The sequence below is a fragment of the Phascolarctos cinereus genome, unplaced genomic scaffold, assembly GCF_003287225.1.
Source record: "Phascolarctos cinereus isolate Bilbo 61053 unplaced genomic scaffold, phaCin_HiC Scaffold_5;HRSCAF=322, whole genome shotgun sequence".
Taxonomy (NCBI): domain Eukaryota; kingdom Metazoa; phylum Chordata; class Mammalia; order Diprotodontia; family Phascolarctidae; genus Phascolarctos; species Phascolarctos cinereus.
The window spans coordinates 245,580,307-245,591,788 of NW_027555958.1; the positions used below are offsets into that span (position 1 = coordinate 245,580,307).

Below are 11,482 nucleotides of genomic sequence, written 5' to 3' on the forward strand. Positions count from 1 at the left end.
AACTAAAAAGTGACCTTCTCTTCACTTTATAGTTTTAGCCTTTTATAACCTTCTTGTTACCAGGGGGCTTATATAGGGTTTTTTTTGTTTGTTTTTGTTTTTGTTTTTTGGCCAAAGTCTACTTTTCTTCTAGCAAATTGTTCTTTCAGTTGTTTAGGGGGTGGGGGTGGGACGATTCCGATTGAAATCTCAGTTCACACCTACTTTTCCTGAGTAATTAGACACCAGGCCACACCCCTCCCTGACTAGTCTTTCATAGGAGGTACTTTTTCCGATATAAATGGAGGGAATGCAAACTGGACAGCAGCAGCAAGTCCTACGTCGGAACCTGCAACAGAGAGTTGCTGCAAGAGTGAAAAACAGATCGTCCTTCGGTTAGATCAGATTCCTGAAGCCAACCTTGATGTCCATGATCCCCTAACCGATGACAATGATGAAGCCAGGGGCTGCTGCCAGCAGCAGCAGCACTATGGCAGCCGCCTCGCCCTCTAGAAACGGCAAAATCTGTACCACCACCGCAGTGCAAACTTCGAACGCGAGTAATGTGATGAACTCGCCGCATATAGGAAATGCTTTTGCCTTTGCTGGGACTCCGCCTGCGACTGCTGCCGCCCCCCGCCGCCCCCGCCGTTATAGCTGCTGCCCCCGCCGCGACATCTGCTGCACCCACAGTCACCCTAATCAACTACGAACCAGGCTTCGTGGTGTTGCCGCTGGGGAAGGAAAATGTTCTCAATGCTGTTTTGCCTTCAGCTTCTTCTAACACTGTCATCCAGACTTCTTCCCTCAGCACTGCTGTGTCCTTTTCTTCCTCATCCACCATTATCTTCTCCCACAGCACTGTAAATGTGGGACCCACGGTGGCACTAGTCAGGCCACCAATTCACACAGCAGGACCTGCTGCAGCTTCTGTTGCTGCACCTACCCGGAATGAGAGCAATACTGTGATCAATTCAGCTACCAAGGTGCGGAGTTTGCCTGCCACTGCTGCTGCTTCTGTAGCCATTGTGGGTTCTGAAGTTTCCCATCAGGCATCCATTGTGAACAGCCAACTTGGCTCCAGCATGCCAGCCACAGCCACCACACAGGCCATCAAATCAGAGTCCCCTAAAATTATTGTGCAGTTAACCTCTCAAAGGCCAACACTGACAATCAGTGGCCAGTCTACCACAGTGGGTAACATGATCATTGAGCAAACTAGGCGAGATGGCATCCACAATCATAAGGGGATACCATCTCCTCCTCCAGCTCCTGGGACCCTTACAGGGATGGCTAAAGGCGCTGTCAATACAGTGGCACAAAATCTGCCAAAGACTTCAACAGCTACTATAGGTGGTATCCAAGCACTCTGTCTGCCTCCACCACCTCAGAATACTATAAATATTAAAAATATTCAGCTACCTCCAGGTATGGTGCTCATTCGATGTGAGAATGGACAGTTGTTAATGCTTACTCAACAGGCCTTGGCACAGATGAAGGCCCAGACCCAGGCTCAGTCACAGCCTCAGAATACCATGGCACTATGCCCTGCAACTACCGCCTGTGCACCTCTTGTTCAGAAATCAACTGTGCAGGCTCCTGGAACACCAATTACTGCACAGCGAGTGACACCAACTACCATGCTTAAGCAAGTGTCTCAGTCACAGAAAACCGTACAGCCAATTAAAACAATACAAGGTTCTCTTGTAGTACAGCCTCAGATTGTTGTGGGTGCACCAACAGCCGCATTAGGAACAGCCTCCACTGTACAGCCTGAAACTCATCAGGGTGCTGCACAAACAGTCACAACAGTTTCTGCTGCCACCCCAGAAACAATGGAAAATGGGAAGAAATGTAAGAATTTTCTATCCACATTAATAAAACTGGCCTCCTCTGGCAAACAGTCTACAGAGACAGCAGCAAAGATCAAAGAATTAGTACAGAACTTGCTGGATGGGAAAATTGAAGCAGAAGATTTTACCAACAGGTTATATAGAGAGCTGAATTCTTCACGTCAACCTTACCTCCTGCCTTTCCTAAAGAGGAGTTTACCTGCTTTGAGACAGTTAACACCAGATTCGGCAGCTTTTATCCAGCAAAGTCAGCAACAACAGCCCAGGACACAGGCAACAACTGCCTTGGCGGCAGGGAAGGCTGCTGTCACAGTCACAAATGCTCTTCAGATGCCGGTCATCAGCCTGACACAGTCCTCACCAGTCATCGTTAGCAAACAAGGACAACCTGCATCTCTGGTTAAGCAACAACCTCGGAAACCAGGGGCGTTGGCAAAACCTCCACAAGTAACACTGACACCAACTCCTGCGATGGTGTTGCGACAGCCACACACTACTCCTCAGCAAATACAACAAAATCAGCTTAAAACAATTCCCGTGGTCAAACCGCCTGTATTATCTGGCACTAACATTCTCTCTACTGTTTCGGTGCAAGCGTCTGCTGCACAAAAGAATAAACCTAAAGAACCTGGAGCATATTCTTTCAGGAATGATGAAGACATTAATGATGTTACCTCCATGGCTGGAATAAACTTATCAGAAGAGAGTGCTAGGATATTGGCAACAAATCCTGAATTATTGGGCACATTAACAAGGTCTTGTCAAGATGAAACCTTTCTCCTTTCAGCACCTTTACACAGAAGGATATTGGAAATAGCTAAAAAGCATGGAATAACAGAACTGCATCCTGATGTAGTAAGTTATGTGTCACGTGCAACATGGCAAAGGCTACAAAACCTCATAGAGAAAGTATCAGTAACTGCTCAACAAAGGTATCTTTCTTATTATAAGGGTGATGAAAGATACGAACAGGCAAGTGATGTCCGGGCTCAGCTCAAATTCTTTGATCAGCTTGATCAAATTGAAAAACGGAGAAAAGACAAACAAGACAGAGAAATTTTAATGCGAGTGGCAAAATCTCGATCTAGGCAAGAAGATCCAGAACAACTTAGGTTGAAACAGAAGGCAAAGGAGATGCAGCAACAAGAGTTAGCACAGCAGAGGCAAAGGGATACGAACTTAACTGCATTAGAAGCAATTGGTCCTAGGAGAAAAAGGAAAGTGGATTCTCTGGGACCTGGATCAGGGACAGAGGGGTCTGGAAAAAGTACAGCAGTTTCAGAAAGTTCTGGAGTTGGAACAGCTAGACAGTTTACACAGAGGATAATTCAGGTCAACCTCAGGGATCTCACATTTTGTTTAGAAAATGAACGAGAGACAAGACATTCACTATTGCTATACAAAGCATTCCTTAAGTAAAATGGAAAACATCAAGGTATTTTTGATGAGGAGGTGCAGGGATATTTTTATATATTTGCAGATTATGCCTTTTTTGTAACAAGCAAATGAAATATTGTTTAAAAAAGCCACCTTTTTACATGGAACAGTTTTATATTCCTGTTAACTCTTCAGTATGAGAGAAAGTCCATTTCTCTAACACTGAGAATATTTACAAAGGCTTATGGATATTATTAGAAGACAATTCAATCTTAACAGATAAAGATGATGAAGGTGAAGATTTTGAGGAAGAAAGTTATGATGATGATATTATAGCTCTACTGGCAGAACTAGGGATTTTTTTTTTAAAAAGAGTTGAAGAACAAGCCCAGAAGGAAGAAGAACAAAAAACTGAAGAAGAATTTGGATGGAAAATATCCTCAAGGGAAACCCTTTTTTTAATCCCACTGGTCCTTCTCAGCTCAGGCCAACTTCAAAGTGAAGAGAAGGTGGGATGATGTGATCTTTAAGAACTGTGGAAGGAGAAGATGAGTTGAAAAAGGACAAAATATTTGTAAATGATATCCTTTGACACAAATTTCATAAGAAGTTCATGGAAAAATATATCAAATAATACAGTTTTATGTGCTCAGTTATTAAAAGGGGTTCATTCAAACTTTAAGGGTCAGTCTGGCTTTACTTTGGTCAGGGTTTTCTTTCTATATTTTTATTGGCTTATAGATTTCCTGCATTTTAAATTCTAAAATACCTTTGCTTTGTCAATAACATTTTATTTGATAACGGCATCCTAGATCTAGGAATTTGTTTAACCCCTCATCCTATATTCTTGATTTATCATTTAATAAACCAGTTGGTGTTCTGTGAACATTTCCAATTGTTCTATTTTTTTTTTCTTGTAAAAATGTTGTATGGGAAAATCTGGTTTTCAATAAAAATTTTAATTGTTTAAAAAAAAAATCCTTGATTTAGTAAGAGAAGGGAATGCTCTTGTCACTCTCCAAAACTTTTCTTCCTTTTCCTCCTAGAACAAGTTCCTGCCTCATTGAGAAGGAAACTGAACAGTATTTAGCCAAGATCAGCTGTGTATTCTGACTATTTTGAAAAGAGCCCATATCCTGTCATAGGAAGAAAGGAAGAACTAGCAACAAGGATCAATATTGATAAGTCTGTCGCTTGTCCTTTATTCTTGAAGAGGACCAAAATGACATCATTTGTGTTAGAATGAAGTTACAATGCATCCGACTATGGCTGATCAGACCAGTACAAGCTCAGATAGGGCACAAATAGCTCATGTGAAGATTTGGGGTGGATTTTCTAAATTTGCACATCTTGAATTTCTTTTGAGCTACTTCAATTCTGCTTTGCTCATAGAGCACAGCACCTTCTCTGGGAAGGGCACACCATGATGGGCAGTCCCATGCCCATATCTCCCACACCACATAATCAATTAAGAGAGACTTTCAGAGTGTCGTTGTATTGCTTCTTCTGACCATCACGTGAGCAGTTGTCCTGTGTGAGTTCTCTGTAAAATAGCCTTTTAGAGAAGGAATACATCTGGTATTCCAACAATATGGCCATCCTGGAATGGTTGTGCTTTCTGCAGGAGAGTTTGAATGCTTGGCAGTTTAGTTTGAGAAAGGACCTTGGTGTCTGGTATCTTATTCTTCCAGGTGATCTTCAGAATCTTCCTGAGATGATTCAAATGGAAGCTATTCAGTTTCCTGGTATAATGCCTGTATACTACCCAGGTTTCACAGGCAGGTAACAATGAGGTCAGCACAATGGCTCTGTAAGACCTTCAGTTTGGTAGTCAGGCTAATACCTTTTCTCTCCCACACTTTCCTTTAGAGCCTTCCAATCACTGATCTAGCTCTGGTAATGCACGAATCAACCTCATTATCAATTATACTAGAAAGTATACTCCCAAAGTAAGTGGACTTATCCACAGCATTCACAACTTCTCTATTTTCTGTAACCAATGGTTCCACATGTGGGTGGTGTGGTTCTGGCTGATGGAGCACCTGTGTTATCTTGGTGTTAATTGTTAGGCCAAAATTAGCACAAGTAGCAGGGACATGATGAATCTAGAGTACAGGTAAGTGGATAATTGATGCTTTGATGTAACGTGTGCTTGTGCGTGTCTTTAATGTTCTGTTACAGACAGCATGAAGGCAGAGAGAATGCCTGGGCAAAGTCACTGGGGTGGGAGAATGAGACACTGGTTGTTCAATTTGACTGGAGAATGTAGGAGAAAATTGGAAAGGTAGGTTGGTTCAAAAATGTTTAGGGGAAGACAGAAACAAGAAGGCAGGGACTCTTCTAAGCTTACTCCTTTGTATGATGAAGATGAAAATGAAGTCAAACTAATGGACATCATTACATATTTGGTTTCAAAAGGGAAGAGCTAGACAATCCATACAACCGAAAGAGCAGGTATCTGAGGTTCCACCAGCTCAAGAAAATGGATGTGCCTGGATAATGTATCTCCAAGTTCAGTTCTGGAAAAGACCTCTGAAGATGAGCTGTTACCACCAAACACATCCAGGTTTCTGTCCTCAGTGAGTGAGCCCAGTCAGGAAGCTGAGTCAAGGACAAACTTGCTCCATAGAGAGGAGGAGTGCAGCTTCAACCACTGAGCCTGCTCGCTCATATGGATGTGGCATTCCCCAAAGTCATCACTTCAGCTCTTCCCAAACCACCAGAATGTCAACTCCACTTCAGTCTTGTGTCCTCTCCGGGCCAATATCCCAGGGAAGCTCCAGCAAGTATGCACCTTCCTGGGCCCTGTAGGGAATGAAAGGACCAGAAAATCATGGTGCACCTGCACACACACACACACACACACACACACACACACACACACACACCTACTACCTTTTATAGAGGAGTAAAGCCTACTCTATTGTCAGGAGCAAAGCCTGACAAGAGACAGTTGTGCTCAACCATCACCCACTGCCTTTTCAGTGTACACACAAGCCTCAACATCAGCTGCAGCAGCCTCACCCCAGCAGCTACAAGCCCTGCTGCCCTCAGTGCCCCAGCCCCCACCTCCCAGAAACAGAAGCTCATCTCTTCTCTGTGTCAGTCACCACAGGCACATCAAAGCTAGATATGGCCATTGCTGAAGGGAGAAAAGCAACCATATGAATTGTTGCCTTCTTTTAACCATAAAGGTCAACTGCAGCTCAGTAGTCTATCCAAGGTAACTGTTGGGCTTGGGTCTATATTACTTTTGCCTGATGAAGATATGACTGCCACTCTTTGAGATATGACTGCTCCCTAGGGCCATCTGGGTGCCCCCTAAGAGATCCAGCTGCTTCCCAGGGCCATCTGACTGTCCATCAGGGACATCTGGTTGATCTCTTGGGAAATGTGACAGAGATACCAGATCCCATTCTGACCAGCTGAACTATTTAGGTGACTTATTAATTGCTTTAAAAGATGAATTTTCAGGTAATTGGAGAAATTGGGTTTTTTTGCCATTATGTAACAGTCACCATAATAAAATCCTTCATCATCTTCATTATCAATAATAATAGCTAACATATAGATAGGGCTTACTCTTTTCCAAGTCTTGCACTAAGCACTTTGCAATTATGATCTCATTTGATTCTTATCCTTGGAGGTAAGAGCTAGTTTTATCCTCATTTTATGGATCAGGAAACTGAGACAAACAGAGGGTAAGTGACTTGACCAGGGTCACACAGTTAGTAAGTGTGCAAGGGCATATTTGAACTGAAGTCTTGCTGACTTCAGGCCCAGTACTCCATCCACTGGGCCACCTATCCCCCTTTTAAAGGGTAAGTGTAGTATGTGGGTGCTTGAACATGCCCAAGGCCAAGCAGAATGGTGGGATAGGATTTTGATTCATTTTGGTCTTTGTTTGTTTGCTTTATCCATTTTAGGGTTAGGCTGGGGCTTCGGCGAATAGGTGGCCCAGTGTACAGAGTGATGGGCCTGGAGTCAGCAAGACTTCAAATATGACCTTGTACACTTACTAATTATGTGACCCTGGGCAAGTCATTTACCCTCTGTTCGCCTCAGTTTCCTCATCAGTAAAATGTGGATAAGACTAGCTCTTACCTCCGAGAGTGAGAATCAAATGAGATCATAGTTGTAAAGTTCTTAGTGCAGGTCCTGGAAATGAGTGAGCCCTATCTATATGTTCACTATTATTACTGAGGATGAAGATAATGAAGGATTTTATTATGGTGACTGTCACATGATAGTAAAGGATCCCTATTTCTCAAATTACTTGAGAATTCATCTCTTAGGGACATTCTCCTCTATTTGGGACAAATTTCATCACAGGCAATCAGCTACTCTTCAGGCAGGACAAAATGTCAACTCTTAAAGAAAAACTGATTGTGCCAGTTGCAGAAGAGGAGGCAGCAGCCCCAAACAACAAGATTACTGTTGTGGGTGTTGGACAAGTTGGTATGGTCTGTGCTATCAGAATACTTGCAAAGAGTCTTGCTGATGAACTTGCCCTTGTTAATGTTTTGGAAGACAAACTCAAAGGAGAAATGATGGCTCTGCAGCATGGGAGCTTATTTCTTCACACTCCTAAAATTGTGTCTGTGGCTGATAAAGGTTACTCTGCCACTGCTGATTCCAAGATTGTGGTAGTCACTGCAGGAGTCCACCAGCAAGAGGGAGAGAGTCGCCTCAATGTGGTACAGAGGAATGTGAATGTCTTCAAATTTATTATTCCCCGGATTGTAAAGCCAGACAGTATCATAACTGTGGTTTCCAACCCAGTGACTATCCTAACCTATGTCACCTGGAAACTGAGTGGCCTGCCAAAGCACCAGGTGATTGGTAGTGGTTTCAATCTGGATTCTGCCAGATTCCGCTACCTTATGTCCAAAAAACTTGGCATCCATCCAAGCAGCTGCTATGGCTGGATCCTTGGAAAACATGAGAACTCAGGTGTGGCTATGTGGAGTGGAGTGAATGTGGCAGGTGTTTCCCTCCAAGAGCTGAATCCAGAAATAGGAACAGATAATGACAGAACTGGAAGGAAGTTCATAAGCTGGTGATTGAAAGTGCCCACAAAGCGATCAAATTTAAAGGATACACCAACTGGGCTATTGGATTAAGTGTTGCTGACCTAACCGAGACCATGTTTAAAAATCTATCCAGGATTCATCCTGTGTCTACTATGGTGAAGGGGATATACGTCATCGAGAATGAAGCATTCCTCAGCCTTCCATGCATTCTGAATGTCTGAGTACTGACCGGCGTTATCAATCAGAAGCTGAAAGATGAGGAGGTAACTCAACTCGAGAAGAGTGCCAGTACCTTGTGGGACATCCAAAAAGACCTGAAAGACCTGTAACATTTATAATAATACTCTGTAGAAACCCAATCAACATGATATGAATCTCTGTGCCCACTTAGTAATTAGCCATCTTGGTGGATAGAATTTTTCTCTTGAACTCAACTCTGGCCACAGAATCAAAGTATATGATTAAAAGACTTGCTATATGAACCTATGAACCAATAAATAAACTACTGAAGTGTGCTTTCTTCTCCAAGATACATTCTTTTAATACTTTCAGTTATATAAATAGCTTTTTTGTCTTTTTAATATAATAGTATGATTAAAAAAATACAGCTGTAATTGCTAGGCTAAATAATCTGTGTCTCAAAAAAAAGAATTTATCTCTTAGCACAACCAATAAGACAGTTGAGCTGGTTAGACTGGGATTTGGTGTCTCTGTCACATCTCCCAAGAGATCAACCAGATGTCTCTGTTGGACAGTCAGATATTCCAGGTGGGCACTTAGATGTCCCTGAGAGGCAGCCGTATATCCCTCTGAAGCAGCCAGATGTCCCTGCTGGGCAACCAGATGTCCCTGGTGGGCAGTCAGATCTCATAGGACTGTAGTCACATTTTCATCATACAAAAGCAATGTAGACCCAAGCTCAACTTTGGACAGATTGATGGGCTGCATTTGTTCTTTCTGGTTAAAAGAAGGCAACAGTTCATATGGTTGCTCTTCTCTCTTCAGCTACAACTGTATCTGGCTTTGATATGCCTGTGGTGACTGATGCACAGATGAGCTTCTGTAGCTGGAAGTGTGGGGCTGGGGCACTAAGGACAGGGCTGGTGGCTGCTGCAGCTGAGGTGGGGACTCCTGTGCACACTGAAAAGTGGGTGATTGTTTGAATACAACTATCTCATTGCCCTGCTTTGCTCCTGATCATGCAGTGGTGGCTTCACTCCTTCATAAAAGGAGGTGCAGGAGCCATAGCTCTCTGGCCCTTGTAATCCCTGAAGGGCCTAGGAAGATGCACACTGGCTGGAGCTTCTCTGGGACATTGGCCTAGGGCAGGCACAAGACTGAAGTTCAGTTGACAGTCTCATGGTTTGGGAATTTTTCTTTCCTGTCTGTTTTCTAGAGCAGGTGGAAGCTGGAGATACACACTTTTGCTGTTGTCTGGTTCTTCCCTTTTGAAACCAAACCTAGGAAGGAAGAAGAAGAAATGTAATTATTTTTATTAAATTGCCCTAAATTTTATTTTTTTCCTTGTCATAAAAAGGGGTAACTGTATAAAACTAGTCTTTAAACTAGTCTTGCTCTTAACTTGACAGGACAAGTTGATAAGACATTTCTGTTTTGGGAGAAAACTTCAAGGAGAAGAACACATTGAAAAAACAAACAAACACTACTTCATTTTTAAAGGTCGCCATCCCTACCTTTTTGTCTTTCAGTCTGTTGTGAGTAGTCACAAGTTTGTTGCATGGTACCCAGCATATAGTATTTGCTTATTTAATTGAATTGCTGAGGAAATGGAAACTGTAAATCTTTTTTAATTCTTACAAATAGAGGTTATCTTTGTTGCCCTCCTAGTTTTCATCCAAGCTCAGCCCAAATGTCTCCGCCAAGAGGTCTTTTCTGAGTCTCTCTCCCCCATCATTCATGTTCTTCCCTTTCTGTTGAATGACCTTGTATTGATATGACATATGCCTCGGTGTCCAAGTTATCTCCCTGTAAGAGAATAAGGTCCTTCAGGGCAGGGACTGGGTCACTTCTTTCTTTGTAGCCTCAGTACTGAGCACAGTGACTGGCACTGAGGAGTTCCTTAAATGCTTATGGACTGAATTCAGGGAATATCTACAAAGTGCCTACTATGTGCTAGGCACTGTGTGGCTTCTCTCCTGTGAACAGGTGGCTGAACCTGACAGAGCTAAGTTGGCCTCTGAGCTAGCTGAGGCAAATATATAACCTTTGGGGGTATAAGTTAGACCAGCATAATGTTCCTAGTGACCTCAACTTCATAAATCCACGCTTTTTTCATTCATACAGGTTATGTCTTGGTTTTTTGTTTGCTTTTAAAATAGAGGAGCTGATTTAGGAACACTGACAACATTCATAAGAACACAATGTGTTTTCATATTTGGTGATTTGTTAATAGGACTTACCTATCTGTGCGATCTGTCAATGTTTTATTTCTACCTACTCAGGGAGAGAAAAGCCACAGAAGTAATTCACCTTCAGCAAGAGATGCCAAATTACCACAGAAGAATCTAACCCATAAATCACTTTTATAACTGCCAAATACTGGCTTCTCTTTTCCATGGAAATGCCTTTGTCTTCACATGCTGAGAGATCTGATATGCATTTGATTGCTTGATATCCTAGCACTCTTTATTCTGGAAAAGATCTTGGCAAATTGTTTTATTGTTTTTGTTTTATATTAAAGTATTTTGTAGGGGCTCAGAAGTGAATGGGGTTTTAATTATAATTCATTAGTATGGTGTATTTTGAATTTTACCCTTCCAATTACAAGTCGTTCAAATAGTTTTACAGGATGAGTTCTTGTCAACCACAATTGTAAGAATACATTTGGAGAAGATTCTGGGAAGATAGTGGAGTAGATCAGAAAATTTCAAGCTCTCAAGATTTCCCTTCACCAAAGATAAATTAGCACTTCAGGGTGAATATTGAGCCATAAAAATAAATAAGAGTAGGGGCAGAACAGGGGTTCTCCTGGGACAATCGGAGAAGATCTGAAGAAAAGTCCCAGGATAAGGTTTGGCCCATGTGAAGAGTAAGCACCTCCAGGCTAGGTCCTAGGTCTGCTTAAACAACAAGCTTCAAACCATGGGGTTAGCTGGGTTGAGATGCTGCCTCGGACCCAGCTGCAGGAACTTTTACCAATGGGACAGTGAAGGGTATTGGACATCTGAGCCAGGGAAGATCGAGGGAACCTCTGCTGACAAGGGACACCAGACCCAGCTG

At 42.6% G+C, this 11,482-nt stretch overlaps 2 pseudogenes; both read left to right on the forward strand.

Moving 5' to 3' along the window:
- The first annotated feature begins 424 nt into the window (after nt 1-424).
- On the forward strand, nt 425-3,251 carry LOC110199361 (transcription initiation factor TFIID subunit 4 pseudogene; annotated as a pseudogene).
- A 4,260-nt stretch (nt 3,252-7,511) lies between these two features.
- On the forward strand, nt 7,512-8,571 carry LOC110199326 (L-lactate dehydrogenase B chain-like; annotated as a pseudogene).
- Nucleotides 8,572-11,482: the final 2,911 nt, after the last annotated feature.